Raw genomic sequence first — 10419 nt, 5'->3', positions numbered from 1 at the left:
TCCCTTTCTTTTATAGAGATAGACAATGGAGGCATACTTGAATTCCTTGGAGATAACCTCCTCTTTCCATATAACCTGGAAAATTTCCATCAGCTTTTGCATGAGCAGTGGACCTTCTGCCTAGTAAGTATCAGTTGGAATAGAATCAGCACCAGGCTCTTTGCCACATGAGAGGGTACTAATGGCATTCAAAACCTCTTCTACAGTTAGAAGTTTGTCTAGAAAGGGATTGACGTCAACCTGAGATATAGTTAATGGCATCAACATTGATTGATGATGGTCTGTTGAGAACACTATGGAACTGCTCAGCCCATCTCTCCAGGATCATATCCTTATTACTAATCAATGTGATTCCATCAGCACAGAATAGGTAAGATGTAGCATAGGTCTTTGGTCAATACATAGCATTCAGGGCATCATAAAATCACTTCTTTGGATTGTTACTATCAGTGTAAAACTCAATTTCATCTGCCTTCTTACTGAGCCAAGAATCCTGAATTTCTCTAAGCTTCACTTACACTTCATTGGAGTTAAACATTGCCTTCTTAGAGACCGATGAACCATCCTGCTGGTAAACCCTGGAAACTACTTATTCTTTGTTTATCAACTTCTGAATTTCCCCATCATTTTCATCAAAACAATTTTGATGTTGGTGAGCGCTCTGGCCCAGATGAGGAAATGCAGTGCTCTACACCAAATCTCCTTTTCTGCTCTACTATTGCCAACTGTGTGTTGGCTCAGCTTTCTCTCAAAGTTAGCAATGAACTGCTCATGCTCAAAGAAGCACTCTAATCTGTTGACATTATGTCTTCTGATAGTCATTCTGCCTTGTGGACACTGCTTTTGTTGAATGCAAATGTTTTGCTTAGAGAAGATAAGTCTGTGATTGGTCCAACACTTTGAGTCACACATCACCTTCATCACTCTTACATCCTGTCTGTCTCTTCTCCTTTCAATGACATAGTCTATAACATGCCAATGTTTGATGCAAGGGTGCATCTATAAAGTTGTATCACAGTTACATACAGAAGACAGTGATAGTGATGAGAAGGCCATGAAATGCACAAATCTTCAGTAATAACTGACTGTTTCTGTTGCTGTTTCTAACTCCATTCCTTCCAACGACTCCCTGCCCTATCTAATAGTCTATGCCTACTCTGGTGTTAAAGTCACCCAGGATTATAGGTTTTTCATCTTTTATCACACTGATGATGAGGGTCTCCAGGTCTTTGTAAATTTTTCTTTGACCTCATCAGGGTTTGTAATGTTGGGAGCATATTCACTGATGATGGTGGCATGGCACTTCTCTACAAGAGGCAATCACATTGTCATGAGTCTGTCGTTCACTCCTTTTGGAAGGCAGACAAACATGTTGACTAGATTAGTCTAGATTGTAAAATCTATACTGGCTTCACAGTGCTCCCCATCACTGTAGCCACTGCAGAAAAAAAAAATGTGTATCCAGCTCTGACTTTGGTAAGCTGACCTTCATTTGCTAGCCTTGTTTCACTCAGGGCTGTTATTTGGATGTGATACCTGCTGAGTTCTCTTACAACAAGAGTTGTTTGTCTTTCAGGTCTACTGGATTTCTTGTTGTACCTAAGCATATTCACATTCGATGTTCTGATGGTGGGTGGAATCATCTTTGTAAAACTTCTTGTACTTTTTTGTGTGTTTTAACCTCAAGGTGGGATTCCTGCCTGCCACAGCAAGCAGGACAGGGTTGGGTGAAGCAGACAATTTTCAGGACACTTTTCTAGCCCCTTCATCATGCTAGGAGGTGGGCAGTGTGGCCCTTAAAAAGGCTGCTCAGATACCCAGGGGACTGCCAAATACCACTGCTGCTTCAGTACAGTGAGAAAATGACTCTGTGGCCTGGGCCACCTGTGGGCAAGGTTTGACCACAGTTCCCAGTGTATTCGCACCTGCTGCTTCATCGCTTGCTTGTCACCACACGGCTTTGAGATACTTAAAAATAGTAAAATGGTAAGGGGGATGTCTTTTGATTCATGCCAAAAATTGGATTTAAATAAGGTAGACTTGCCTGAAGTTGTTGACCTCACTCTCTCTTTCTGAGTTATTGGCGTCCAGAGGCAAGACAAAAGTCAAGATGACTGATGATGACATAAAATGCAGTGAATGACCTTGGCATCTTTGATGTTTAACCAAGCTCTAAGTGATTCCATAGTGCCAGCTTCAGCCACCTTCATAGTTCATAGGAACCAATTGTTTTCATCCACCCATTCTGCCATGAGAAGTCTTCGCATGCTTGCAGTAAACACCTCCCTAGCTCACCAAGGGGTTTGAGATCCCTTAGTTACCCTCAACCTATGCAGCTTGTCTGCTGAAATGGTTAACCAGGATGTGGCCACTGCACATGCTACAGCTTCTTGGAACGGCAAATCAGAGTTGGGTGAATCAGGTCACGAAGAATTGGACACAACTGAAACAAGTCAACAACATCTCATGTGACCCTAGACAAGTCACATAGCTTCCCTCAGCCTCCATTTTTTTATTTGTAAAATGAGGAGGTTGGACCAGATTACTTCTGGGGTCTCTTTCAGATCTAAAACAATAATTCAATTAGCCTGTCACCTATGAGGCCTCCTAAGGCTAGTGATTTTGCTGTTGTATCAGGACTTCCAAGGAGGTGGTACCTACTATATTCTGAGAGAGCTCATTCCATTTTCAGATACTTCAGATTGCTAGAGCTAAGTGTCAAATTCATTGAAAGCTCTGCTTCTCATAAGATCCATAATAGGCAGACAGAGAACTCTTACCAGTGAGTTCAGTAGAACATAAGAAATGCGTGCTCTGGCACTGGTGACTCCAAACGAATTTCTACAGAGTAGCCGAGAGACACAAGCAGATGGTCTACTTGATACCACAGTGTTAGCAATAGTATTTATGGAACCCGGGATCCAGGCCCACCCATCTCTGGGCTCTCACAGATCAGATTTGAGCTTAGACACTTGAGCCTAATGGGGAATCAATTTCTCCCTGTTTATCTTTTTGACCCCAAGCCAGAATTTCCTCTAGGGAAGTTTCCAAAATAAAATTTAAATATAGCTTGAGTCTAGGTTTCCCCAAAGTTATATAACAAGGTCTCCAGCTCCCACATAGGCACTCAACATACTAAATACATATGGGATATTGCACAGTCTCTATTTTACTCTGCCCCGAAAATTCATAAGATGAGAAGGACTCATTTGTTACAGAACATAAATAGATACAGAAACACATATAACACACTCAAACGTCCATTAGGTTTCCCTAGATGATAATCATCACTGGGGGCATTGTCAGACAAACTTTCCTCTTCCCTTTGGCCTGTCCTATCTAAGTAACCCATAGCAATATCCAAGAAAGCTGGTAAGGTCCACTTACCCATGAGATAACATTTGTAAAGTTACTGAGCACAGTGCTTGGAGCATCATGAGCACTTAATAAATAATTATTCACATCCATACCCTCCTCCTGGTCTCCATTCATAAGGAGTCCTTTACTATAGGGGATTTTTAAATAGCTTCTATTTATTTCTCTTCTTCCATTTTTTGCTTCTCACTCTTTGGTCTTTCCTTCCATTTCTCCTTTGCTAGCTCAGCCTTCCCCTGGATCCTTAATATAGAATTTCCCAAAATTCCATCCTCAATTGTCTTCTTTTTTTTCCTTTTTCTTTTCCTTTACGTTTTTTCCCCTTGATGATATTATTGACTCTCCCAAAGCTTCCTATCATCTCTATGTGAATGATTCATAAATCCACATCTTCTTTACTGATATCCTTCCTGAACTTCAGACAAACATCTCTAACTGCCTTCTGGATATCTCCAACTAGATGCAGTTCCTGCAGCTTAAATTCAACAGGTCTACAGTGGAACATGTCTTTCCTTTAAAAAATTGTCACCTTGCAAATTTCTTTATTTCTATTAATGGCACCATCACTCATGCAGTTATGTATGTCTGTAACTTTGGAATTATTTTTCGCTTCTTTTTCCTCTACATCAAATCAGTCATCAAGTTCCATCTCCACTATGCTTTTCACATCTGTCTTCTCTTTTCCTTTCTTACTACCTCTAGTTTACCTCCCCCCATTTATCTGCCTTATGAAATTGTCTCTTATACAGTCTCCTTTATTCCAATCTTTTCTCCTCTGGTCGATCCTACATACTGCTACAAGGTGGGTCTTCCTAATGCACAAAACCCATTATGTCATTTCACTGAACAAAAATCTTCAATAGCTTCTCATAATGGGACTGTTATATAATTAATAACATAATTGACAGATTACCTGTCAATTATATTGTATAATAATATAATTAATAATATAATTGACAGAGTATCTGGGCTTGGAATCAGAAAGACTCATCTTCCTGAGTTCAAATCTGGTCACAGACACTTACTAGCTATGTGAGACTGGGCAAGTCACTTGACTGTATTTGCCTCAGTTTCCTCAAATGTAAAATGAGCAGGAGAAGGAAATGGCAAACCACTCCAGTATTTTTGCCAAGAAAACACTAAATGGGATCACAAGGAGTCAAACACAACTGAAATGACTGAACGACATAATGAAAAGGTCCAAAACTCGAGATCTACCACAATCTTCATATACTCTCAGCTTCAGCTAAACCTGTTGATCTCACACTCACTAAATTTTTCTGCAATCTTCAGCCTCCCTCACTGTGGTCTAATCATTCCTAATCCCTTCAATATTCTCCATCAACTTTCTCCTATTTGTTTTTTATCTTTCCTCCAAGGAGTAGATCAAATGCCACATGTTCTAAGACATTTTTCTTATTCCACCCATCTGTTCCATATGAATGCTCATTCTACCTTGTTCTATCTCACATGCACTTATTATATCCTATTTTCAATAGTTATGTGTATATGTGTTTTGTCTCCCCTACTAGATTGAAAATTCTTGAAAATCAGAAACCATGACTGATTTGTCTTTAAATTTCCCTAACATATACCATAATACTTTACACATTGCACATGGTAGGAACTTTAAAATATTTACTGGATGTTTATAGACAGACAGGCAGACACAATACAGAAGGACAAGTGTAAGCCCATAATATTCAGCAGCTGAATGCCTACCTCCAAAGGGGACTTCACAATAATAAAGCTATGAGAAACATCTTCTTTACAACTATCCAGGGTTTTTTTTTTCTTTGCTACATAAGGACATACCACAATCACAAAGTGAAGAAAATAACAATGTTCTGGCCTCCTTGACTGCTAAAGTACAGTTACCTAGTATTTCTATCCAGTGGTATAAAAGAAAAAAATCTCGTAAGTACATGCCCCTTTGCTAGCTAATGGATTTTGGAAGCTCATGAATGGGGGAATAATATTATGCACGTATTCTTGGGGGTTAGGTACCTGTAATAAACAATTAATTTAATATTGAGTTGTGTACTATAGTGGTTTTGAGCATGTGTTTTTGCCAGAATAGTTTAGGAGCACAGGAATTTAGCCTCATTGACGATATCTTTGCCTTTTGCCTATTTATTGAAATCTGACATAAGAAAAGGCTCAGAGTTCAGAAAAAACAAGGGACTAGGGGATATAGAGAGAATGATGAATCTAGACAGAGAGATAGGGAGATAGAGCATTTATTAAAAACTTGTACTGTGCCAGGCACCATGCTAGATGTTGGCAATATGAATACAAACAAACAATACAGGCCCTGACCTTAAAAAGATTACATTCTAATAAGGGAAGACAATAAATATAGGGTACCTGGAAAGCTAGGAGGCAGGTACAGCTTGTCATGGAAATGGCCTGGAAGTGTGGTGGAGGCCTGGATCTGGGCAAGATGATTCCCAAACTGGCCTTTCAGAACTGAAGGTGGTTCCAAGGGTGGGAACAAATAATCCAGAGAAAATGAGGTTAAGATGATGGGTTGTGTAAAGATGGTATAGTATGCAAACGACCAGAAAGTTCAATGGAGGCATGGATCTCAGCAACATGAAAGACCCTTTCACTCACTAAAAGGAAACATACTATGAGAAGACCTAAGTGGCACAATGGATAGAGGACTGGGCTTAAAGTCAGAAAGATTTGAATTCAAATCAGACCTCAGGCATTTTCTAGCTGTGTAGACTTGGGCAAGTCATTTAACCTCTATTTGTCTCAGTTTTCTCATATCTAAAATGGGGAAAATAACTGCACCTACCTCCCAAGGCTGTTGTAAGGATCAAATGAAACAATATTTATAAGGCATTTAGCACAGTGCCTAGCACATAGCAGGTACTATATCAATGCTCGCTATAATTATCAGAGCACTGTGCCCTCTGAATGGCTCTCATGTATTCCTTGACTAGTGATTGCTTGTCTGACTTATGACTCATTACTCTCTTATGCCCTCCCGTATCAGTGTGAGGTCCCATTGTCTCTTAGACCCCATACTAGTTCACCTGGCTTCCTCACTGGCTGCCCTCTATGCCTAGAATGTCCTCCCTCCCCACCTCTATCAAGCTTTTGGATTGCCTAGTTTCTTTCAAGCCTCAGCTCAATTATCACCTTCTTCAGGAGTCCTTTTCTGTTTCCCTCAGCTGTTAGTGTCTTCTCATCCACTTTTACCTTATTTCTGCTCAGTATTTACTTTGTGTACATTTCTATATGGATATAAGTTCCCTGAGATCAGGTACTGTCTTAATTTTGTTTTGTATCCCCAAATGTTGAGCACAGTGCCTGAAACATCATAGCTGCATAATAAATGCTTTATTGCTTAATTTCTACCATGCTCTGACCTTTGAGTCCTGCATTTTCCCCAGCCCTTGACTGCCATCTTGATGTCAGTCCTGCAACTCTGTCTTTATCCCTCGCTGCTAGGCACCTTTTCAGCTGGCTTGTCCTCTTTGACTTCATACCTAGCCATGCCTTGGCTTTTCCAGCTCTGGCTTCCAACCATGCTCCCATGCTCTGCCACAGATGTTTCTTACAGAGCAGTAGTTTGAGAAATATATCCATGGACAGTCTCCAGGAGAAAATAGTCCAGGTGCTACAGAAGTTGGCCTTCTGCCATATTTAGGTCAGATGGAGAGACAGGGAACTGAAGAACCGAGGAGATCCGCTTTCCTTTTAGTACAAACCATAAAAAAGGACAATCATCTGTAAAACGGGGTTATCTTTGTTTCTAATCAGGGGCCCCTGTCGACAAGATCATCTGTCTTGGTGAGGTAGTACAGATGGCAGTCAGTATGAATTCCACAGCCATCTGAGGCCTCTTAGATTACCCTGGAAATTACAAATTGAAGCCCAGGTTCCAAACAAAGCCACTGTGTGATCAGGGGCATGTACTATGTCCCGTTCTGGCTGCACCCTGCTTTTGGGGACCTGGAAGCAGCAATCAGGGCCCCAGAAATGTTAGGAAAGAGCTGAAGAGAGTGTTCTGTCAGTAGGGAGCCAAGGCTTATATCAAAGGGATGATTTGAGCCACAGGCTATGAACTGGAAGCTAAGAATCATGTATTGTGCGATAAAGATAAGTTTTTCTTCTCCCAATACACAGAATATTCACCAGATGCACTGATGTTATTACATTGACTAACAATAACGGCACCTTCTGCAGAAGCCTCTCCCTGCCCCTCCCCCAGCTGCTAATGCCTTCTCCTTCCTCATTATCCTTATATATGCTATATGTCCCTTGTAAGTCCCTAGGCATGTAAGTCCCTAGGCATTGTCTCCCCCATTAGAATGACTGTTCCTGGAAGCAGAGACTATTTTCTTTTAGTGTCTTTGTATGGCCAGTACTTAGCACATGGCCTTGCGAATAGCAGGTGCTTAATAAATGCTTATTGACTGACTGGCTGACATTTGAAGAGTGCTTTAACATTTGCAGAGTACTTTATATACATCTTCTTGACTCTTGTGACATCTCTATGAGGTAGATGACATAATTAATGATATTTGTGTCCTCAAATAACATAATCCAAACTGGAAGAAATTAAAAGACTTGTCTTTAATCACACGGCTAGCAAGTATGAGACAGGATTGAAATTCAGATATCTGAAGTAAAATTCCAGCATTCTTTCCGTTTCTCCCCAATGTCTGCTAGTGCTTCTTGAATTACAAATGTTCAGTGTCATGACCAGCCAACTAGTCAATAAATAAGTACTTATTAAGCAATTACTATGTACCAGGTGATGTGCTAAGCATTGTAAATAAAGAAAGGCAAAAAATAGCCCCTGCTTTCAAGGATTGCATGTTCTAGAGACAATATGCAAATTAATAGATATACTTAGGTAAAGTAAAGTAAATTCGGAGTGGAAAGCATTCTGTTATGGAAACTGGAAACATGCCAGCTTAGATGGTATAATTCTGACAGTCAGTGGCAGACTAGATCAACCTTCACATTTGTATCAATGCTTGCTACCCATACTATGTATAATCCACTATATGTTGGTACTGGTGCAAGATGATGTCTATTTCAACCATGGCTGGGGGCAGGAACACAGCAGAAGGACACCAGATGAACACTAGCAAGAATGAGAAAGATGCAGAGGAAATTTTTGGAGGTGATCTCAGTTGTGACACAAGACTATTTCACCAGGTTGGGTGAGGTGGCTGATTGCATAATAAAGATGGATCCTAACACAGCAAGATCAAGAGGTTTGGAGTTCATGCTCACTGAAGAATCCGCTAATGTTGATGAGGCTTTGGAACAGAAAGAATACAGCATAGATGGATGAGTAACTGATCCTAGAAAAGGCCAGGGCCATGAAAAAAGATCTTGTGAAGAAGGTCTATTAGAGACCTTACTCTAGAAGCTACAGAAGATAAAATCCAAGAATATTTTGGAGCCTTTGGAAAGATTGAAACTCCCAAACTTCAAGTGGATCCAAAGATAAACAAGAATATTTGTATTCATCATCTTTTTTTTTTAAAGAAATCCATGTTAAGAATATTTTTAAAAGAAATTCCATTATGTGGGTGGAAGTAAATCCTAGATTAAGGTAACCCAAACAGAAGTGTTGCAGCAGAAGCAGCAGGAGAGCTCTGGGTGCAGCCAAGAGGGACAAAGCAGAGGAAATCACAAATCAGAAGGAGGTGGAGCGGGGAGCAGAGACTGTACCTCTCATCTTCAGTATATCTCATATCCCTCCCTGACTCCATTGTGTCATAAATTTTCCATGCTCACCAAACTGCATGCTCTCCATGGCATCTATTCTTACAGTACTAGATGAAGGCTGGTCTCTCAATAAGTCTATGCCCATAGACCTTAAATGTTATTTGGAAATGTTAGGACAAATAATTCTCCCTTTAGTTAGTCAATCCTGAATTACCAAGAGTGTGGAGAAAACTTTTCTCATGGTATTTTCATTGGCTGTTGCCCATGTTTGGGATTCTCTCCCTCCTCATCTCTGCCTCCTGGCTTCCCTGAATTCCTTTCAGTCCCAACTAAAATTTTACAATCTGCAGGAAGCTTTTCTCAATCCCTCTGAATTCTAGTGTCTGTTGATTATTTCCTCTTTATCCTGGTTACATCCTGTTTGTACATAGTTGCTTACATGTTGTCTGCACCATTAAAATGTGAACTCTCAGGAGTAGACTTGTTGCCTTTTTTTTGTATCCCCAATTTTTAGCACATAGTAGGAATTTCACAAACGTTTGTTGATTGGTTGATTGTTGCAAGGAAACAGTGCCAACTTTTCACAGTTTTTCACCTAAGATAGAGCTACTGAATCTCAGAATTGACATGGGGTTCCCAGATGCTATCTAGTCCAACACATACCTGAATAAGGTCTCTTTGTACTCCATTCTTTTTTTAAGGCAATTGGAGTTAAGTGACTTGCCCAGGGTCACACAGCTAATAAGTATCAGGTTTGGTCTGAGGCCGGATTTGAACTCAGGTCCTCCCGACGTCAGGGCTGGTGCTCTATCCACTGTACCATCTAGCTGCCCCTGTACTCCATTCTTGCCAAATGATCACCCACCCCCCAAGTGAAGGCCACCAGCAAGAGGGAAACCACTACCTCTCAGTGCAGCCCATTGCATTTTTAGATAACTTTTATTTTCAGGGCTCTTTTCCTGACCAAGAACTGAAATCTATTTCAGAAACTTGAGTCATAGCTTCTAGGTCTGCCCTATGGAGCCAAGCAGTTCAGTTTGATGCCTCTTCCACATAACATTCCTACAAATACTTCAAAGTAGACATCATTCTGCTCTTCCCTTCAAGTCTCCTCTTGTCAGTCAGTTGGTCAACAAGGATTAATTAAGCACTTACTTTGTGTAAGACAATGTACTGAGGGATACAAAGGCAAAAATACCAGAGTAAGTATCCCCAGTTTCCTTCAAATGAATGTTACTGGCCTGGTGGTCTCAATTCCACCATGCTTCCTGCTTGGCTTCTGAATGCATTTAAATTTGTTAATGTCCAGAAAAAATATTCTAGATGCGGTCTGACCACGGTAGA

General features: G+C 40.5%; 1 pseudogene; it reads left to right on the top strand.

Moving 5' to 3' along the window:
- The first annotated feature begins 8439 nt into the window (after positions 1-8439).
- Positions 8440-9190, top strand: LOC114032162 (annotated as a pseudogene).
- The last annotated feature ends 1229 nt before the right edge of the window (positions 9191-10419 follow it).

The sequence above is a fragment of the Vombatus ursinus genome, unplaced genomic scaffold (assembly GCF_900497805.2).
Source record: "Vombatus ursinus unplaced genomic scaffold, bare-nosed wombat genome assembly UNPS02015404.1, whole genome shotgun sequence".
In the NCBI taxonomy this organism is placed as follows: Eukaryota; Metazoa; Chordata; class Mammalia; order Diprotodontia; family Vombatidae; genus Vombatus; species Vombatus ursinus.
Note: the sequence above shows the minus strand (reverse complement) of the source record. Positions and strands in the feature narration are given on the sequence as shown.